The sequence below is a fragment of the Peromyscus californicus genome, unplaced genomic scaffold, assembly GCF_007827085.1.
Source record: "Peromyscus californicus insignis strain IS unplaced genomic scaffold, ASM782708v3 Scaffold_19__1_contigs__length_69161282, whole genome shotgun sequence".
Lineage (NCBI taxonomy): Eukaryota > Metazoa > Chordata > Mammalia > Rodentia > Cricetidae > Peromyscus > Peromyscus californicus.
Window position 1 is genome coordinate 1,135,032 of NW_026294491.1, and position 6,879 is coordinate 1,141,910.

At 44.1% G+C, this 6,879-nt stretch overlaps 1 non-coding gene across 1 annotated transcript; it reads left to right on the forward strand.

The window, feature by feature from the left end:
* The first annotated feature begins 3,239 nt into the window (after nucleotides 1-3,239).
* On the forward strand, nucleotides 3,240-3,373 carry LOC128115115 (small nucleolar RNA SNORA51). Its single transcript, XR_008220008.1, has one exon. It is a non-coding gene; the product is annotated as a small nucleolar RNA SNORA51 (small nucleolar RNA).
* Nucleotides 3,374-6,879: the final 3,506 nt, after the last annotated feature.

The following is a 6,879-nucleotide window of genomic DNA, read 5'->3' on the forward strand; positions in this document are numbered from 1 at the left end:
GCTGCAAGTATTTTGTGTTTGTGATTGGAAATTTGTCTCCCATCTCTTGCCTATGACATTCCCCAAAGCCGTCTGTGCTCTGTACCAATACTTATAAAAGGAACCCTTTATCATCGAGGAGTGTCAATACATACCCCATCAACTGGATCTCTGGAGATCAGCCAGGTTTTGGTTAAAAAAACAAAAAACTGACAAAAAAACAAAAAACCCCAAAAAACTCCCAAGGTGATTCGAATGTGTGTCAGTGATGGGAACTCTTGCCTAATCATTAATTACAAGTGGAAAAGTGAAGTTAGAGCCTTGGCTTGGTCTACCAGATGGCAGAGATGATGAGAGACACTTCTCAGTCTGGAGGTCCTTCCACCTTCCACTGCTGCTCTTTATGGCCTGGAAAGTGGACATCCCAGGGAGTCATGTGGAGGAAGAGGCTGGAAGACTGAAGAATCAGACAGCCCAGAGGGAAAGGGTGGTGGGGGTGGTGAGCTGGGCATTATAAACACAAGTGTGGATAGGATGGGACACAGGGGCTGATCAGAGGACAGAGAAGTAGAAACAGATTAAAAGAGCTGGCCACACTAAGAATTCTGGAATCTACCGGAGTGTGGTAGCATACACCTGTCACCCCAGCACTCGGGAGGCTTAAGCGGGAGGACTGGCACATATTCAAGGTTACCCTGGGTTACACAGCAGGACCCTATCTCCAAACAGTAACAAAAACGACTCCCTGCACTCCCACTCTCCTCCCCTGGCCTTGTACTCACTGTTCCCTCAGGCCCAGCTCAGCCACATAAAGAATTCTGAATTTCATCCGAGCACTCGTGGGAAACCACGGAGGGTTTAAGCATGATTTATCGAGTGCTCACTGTTTCAGGAACTGAGGTAACCTGGGGAACAAGAGGCATCTTGTTCTGAACTGCCATCTAGAACTGCCATCTCTCCAGTGACTGCAGCAGTAAGACTCAACATCAGGGACTCTAAACCTAGAAGGGCTTCTCTTAAACCTCTCTCCTCTGCTGGCACTGCTCTAGTTACGATGGCCGTCTTCCTTTTTGCCCCTCAAACATACCCAGCTTAGTATAAGTGCCAGTGTGCTCATGGTTAAAGCCCCCAAAATGGCTTTCTGGCACCCCAGAGATAAAGTCAAGCTCTTTCCCCTCCTTTTCTCTGAGAGCCTGCAGTTAACCCAGGCCTAGTGTCTCCAGCTCACTTCCTGCTACTCCCGCCTTCAACGCCATCTCAATCGGAAGTGAAACTGAGCCCCTCAGGCCCTGGGGTCCTGACCTCTTCCCTGTCTCACCACTTTCCTTTCCACTTTGACTCCTTTCCCTGCTGGAGTTCTCAGCGAACACCATCCCCTCTGGCAACTCCTGACCACACCAGAACAGCTCTAGGTCTCTATCATCAGTTCAGGTATACGAGGTTCATTCTAGGAGGGTTCAGGAACTAGGTGAGAAAATAATGGTGATAACTGCTCTCTCCTTTTCTTTCACTTTGGACTACGCATCCATAAGCAATGTGTGTCCCCCTCCCACATACGCCCTGGTTTTCCATTTCAAAGAATGGAATCACAATTGGAGACAGTCCATTCTGTTTACACTAACATGGCAGTGAGGTTCACTCTTGGGACTGTGCTGATTTTGCTCATTTTCACTGCTGTTCTGTGACTATAATTTTTTACTGTTTCTACTTCTGATGGCCATCTGGGTTATTTACAGTTTGGACCATTACGAACACCACCCCTATAACCCTACATGTACACACAGGCACATGGCCATACTCTCGATTTTACTAGAAAGGTCCAAGACACACCAACACCTGGTACCGATACCTTTACAGATTTAGCTGAGTTGGTGGATAGGAAACAGAATCTCATCGTGTGTGCATACATGAAAAGAGACACAACATGAAAACAAACAGCAAGAGAGAAATAGTTACAGAGCAAGGAATTGAAAGCGGGGAAAGATATTGTGCCCTTTGATCTACTAGCAAACGTGGTTTAAAGTTTACCCTCTGGTGATCGGAGGGGCCTACGACCTTCCATTCTTTTTTTCCTGTAGTAACTTTCTCCCCAGTTCATTTCTGGGGAGTCCGTGCTTAGGGTGGAGCTCTCCCTCAGTTCCAGGGTGAAGCAAAAATATCAGTCTTAGGTATATTAATAGCCCACACCCTTTGGTTCAGGGGAAAAACACAAGTCCATTGCAAGTCACAAGGAGACCTAGCTGGGAGAGGGGAAAAATTCTTGTTTCTCAGGAACTTGCAAGACGTAAAGTCATTTGGCTTTCAGCTCCTACAGCAATCATCCTGCTGTGCAGACCACTAATCTCTCGATAAGTAAGTCAATCCAGGGAAATGAAGGGGAAAAAGCATTATCTTGACAGCACTATGTAAATCCTGTGCCCAAAGCTAGCCCTACCCTTAAACCTGTTAGTCCCATGAGCCAATATATCCTATTTCTGCTCTACCAGCTTGGACTTGTCCGTCATCTGCTTTGTTTTGTTTTTAAGGGGTGGAGGACCTAACTGATACCAAGAGGAAGTTGCTGGGCTGAAATACACAAACAATTTATTAAAAAAAGCACCAGTCAATTGACTGAGACAGGTGAGCACAACCTCTAGAACACAGCAGGCCTCCAGCCTGCTCTGGGACATCACAGCTCTTCCTGTGGCTCCTAGAATTCTGAGTAGGGAACCCAAGCTTCATCTTCTATCATCCTCTGCAGTTTTCAATCAAAGCCTGTACCAAAGAGTCCTAGTTAGCCACTTGGATTTTCACCCAGCCTCAGCTACACTGTTGTGAAGTACAAAGCTAGAGTTTTGACTTTCCTGGACTTCCATACTGTCATGAAGAAACAAGGTGTGGATTATGGAGCCATTCACAAAACAAACTGAAAGTAAGGTTCAGCAGGTATACCAGCATATTTAATGTATAAAGTCATTGTTATTATTAGCAGCAACCAAAGCAGAATAAAGATGGCTGAAATCATTGGAGCAGAAATTTGGGGAGGAGAGGTGTGTTTACTTTTCACAAATTGGTTATCAGGCAGGAAAGAGCCAGCTTTGTAGTGGGAGTTTGTTGTTGTAGAACAAGGTTTTGTCTGTTCCATTGTAGCCTCAAACTTGCTATGTAGTCAAGGCTAATATTACACTCCTGATTCTTCTTTCTCTAACTCTCAAGTGAGGGGATTCCAAATGGGTGCCACCATACCCAGCTAAACCAGTGTTTCTGAAATTACACATGATGGCTTCCTCATAGTTAACGACAGGTTGCTTTCCTATTCTGTCTGTATAGAAAGAGAAGGCAGAGTAAATCTATCCCATGTACACCTCAGTCCAGGCTACTGTGCCTAGTCTGTATTGTGAATGGGGAGACCTTGGAGTGTAGGGATCACAACAGAAGGTATGGCACAGTGGCACACAACTTTAATCCCAGCGAGGTGGTGTTAGGGGGTAAAGGCAGGTGCAGCTCTGAGTTCCAAGCCAGCTTGGTCTATGTAAGTGTTCTAGGCTAGCCAGGGATCTAGTGAGACCCTGTCTCAAAAATAAATAAACACAAATGGAGCCAGTGAACTCAGAGTCCACCCATAGGTAAGTATGATGAGGAAGTTCTGACTATTTATATAGTGTATGGGTGGGTAGGGGGGAGAGCATCTAAGCAAGCTAATAGGGAGTTACTATTTTTCAAAGTTGAGAGACCTATAATATTATATCTTGGCATCACTGATATATGATCAATGTCACATATCAATTAACTGGCAAAATATTCTTCCATGTGGAACATAAACTAAGGATATGTAAAGTAACTGAAGCAACATATTTTATGAGGGGTGATGTATTAGGGTTCTCTAGAGTCACAGAACTATATCTAAAAAGGGATTTATTGGAATCCAGGTTCAGTCCAGCTAATCCAACAATGGCTAGCTGTGAATTGAAAGTCCAAGAATCTAGTAGTTGCTAAATCCCACAAGGCTGGATGTTTGAGCTGGTCTTCTGTATATGCTGGAATCCTGAAGAAGGCTCCAATGACAGTGAAGGAATGGATGTGCTAGCAGGACAAGGGTAAGCAGGCAAAGAGCAAAACCCTCCTTCTTCTATGTCCTTATATAGACTTCCAGCAGAAGGTGTGGCCCAGATTAAGGGTAAGTCTTCCAGCTTTAACATTTGGATTAAAGCCATGTGTCTTCCCACCTCAAGACCCAAATTAAAGGCCTGTATCTTCCTGTCACAAGATCCAGATCAAAAGTGTGTGTCTTCCTACCTTTCAGAGTCCAGACTAGAAGTAGATTAATCCCCTTCAAACCAAAGGACAGCTCAGTGGGTAAAGGCGCCTACTGACCTACACCCACATGATGGTAGGGTGCGAGCTGACACCTGCAAGTTGTTCTCTGACCTTGACACACGCCATGGCACATGTGCCCGTTCACATACTAAATAAACTCCTCTGGGGGAGAGGGGATCTGGCCCAAATTTATACATCCAGCCCTCAATCCTGCTTTGCCTTGCCTAGTTCTCCATAGTCAGCACACAGGAGAGGCCCTTCACTTCTCATACTCCTCCTCTGTCCTTGTGCATTCTGTTCTCTCAGGCTCAGCTCAGCCTTGAATGAAATTGTTCCCTATCTCTGCTCCTTCTCAGTTAGTTCTGTACTTCTATGATAACTCTATCACACTGCTCTATAATTGATTTTTTTTTGGCAGGGGGTGGGTAGTCTCGCCCAATCAGAATGTGAAAATCAGAGTTATACCTCAACGATCTTTTTAGCTCCAGTAGCTGATCCAAATCATGGAGTCATGTCCATAAAATGTCATTCCCAGATTCTAAGCCCTACTAGCTTCTCTGCTCCCAATTTTCAGGAACTCTCAGATTCCCACTTTACAATCCTGCTTCGACAGCAAGATCTGAATATTAGCCATCTTCTGCCACAGTCACCCAGATTTTCTCCTACCCACCCCTCTCAGGGAAGGTCAGCATTCCAATATTATTTTAAGATGTATTACATTTGTTTACACCGTGTTGTTTAATGATGCAAAGCTGTGCTGCATTCTTTTATGTGGCATTTGTTTAACTCTGTGAAGCTGTGTTACTGTGCCTGTCTAATAAAGAGCTGAACAGCCAATATTGAGGCAGGAGAAAGGATAGGCAGGGCTGGCAGGTCGAGAGAATAAATAGGAGGAGAAATCTGGATGTAAGAGAAGAAAGAGCAAGAGAACAAAGGACACTAGGGGCCAGCCACACAGCCAGCCACGGAGTAAGAGTAAAAATAAGATATACAGAGGTAAGAAAAGAAAAAATCCCAGAGGCAAAAGGTAGATGGGATAATTTAAAGTTAAAAAAAGCTGGCTAGAAACAAGCCAAGCTGAGGCTGGGCATTTGTAATTAAGAATAAGCCTCTGAGTGTGATTTATTTGGGAGCTGAGTGGCACACCCCACAAAAGAGCAAAAACAAACAACAACAATATTCCATTTCCATCAATGTGGCCAAAGTCTATTTTATCCTAAATGTCAATCTTAAACTAATCCTTTGTTTTCTACACACAACTTCTTCCCATGTATTTTCTATTTTGATCCTGGGCGTGTAAGTAGGATACCACCTCCAGAAGCCTTAACTCAGAAAGTTCCACCTGAGGTTTGCAGAATTCTGTAGTAACAGATCCAGTCTCAGTCCTGCTTGTTATTCTCCTGTAGAAAGTAACAGGTCACCCACTACCCTTGTGCCTTAGTTTCCTTAACTCTTTCTTTTCCCGAGACAAGGTCTCACTATGCACCTTTGGCTGATCTGCCGTTCTCTATGTAGATCAGGGTAGCCTCAACCTCACAGAGACCAACCTTTCTCTGCCTTCCAGGTGCTGAGATTACAGGCAATCACCATTCTGGCTGGTAAGATTCGGTTTCCTTACCTCTTCCTCTTGTTCTTTAAGTTTTAGATTGATTTTGTGTGTACAAGTGTTTTGTCTGCTTGTATGTATTTGCATCACGTGTGCAGTGCCTGCAGAGTTCAGAGGAGGGTATTAGATGGTTATGAGCCACGTGGATGCAGAAAACTGAACCTAGGTCCTCTGAAAACAACAAGTCCAGTGAACCAAGGATCCAACTCTCCAGCCCCGGCTTTCCTTATCTCTTTAACAAGAGAAAATTGTTTGGCTAAGTTTACCAACTAGTTTGAAGTTTGAAGGGTCACATAAATAAAAGTGTTTGAATGCCCAATTAAGAGAGGAGGGACAGAGAGGCAGTCAGCTTCCAACAGTCAAAGCTGCACCAATTTGAGCAACAAAACAAAGTACAACTGGACTATAATCCAATGTCTAAAACCAGTATCTGCAAGTCCATACTAATATAAATAAATGGACGGATAAATTAATGAAGGGGACACATTTCCCATACAGAATAATTTAAAATCCGTACCTCTCTAATTCCTTAGATGAGCAGAGTGACGTCCTTTCAAATAATACTATATGCAAAGGAAGAAAAAACAGTGCAGAACTTGATGCTGCAGAAAACCAACACACACTCAGCTGGGTGAGCAGGTCAGTATCATCATAAATCCTGACAACATGAAATCCTTGCTAAGGTGTCCTGAATATGGTAACCTAATTCCATCCTTTTAACACATAAGCCCAATCTTAAGAGTAAGACATAAAACAGGAGGGTACTATACAAATACAGTTTACATCATAATGCGCCTCGCAGGTCCATGTGAGAAAGGCTTGTTCCTTGCATTGGCACTACTGGAAAACAGTACAAACTTTAAGCAGTGGGGCTCTTCAGGACACTCAGAGAACATCACAGGAGGAGACTGTGAAACTCTGATGTATTCCTCTCTCTCTCTCTCTCTCTCTCTCTCTCTCTCTCTCTCTCTCTCTCTCTCTCTCTCTCTCTCTCGCTT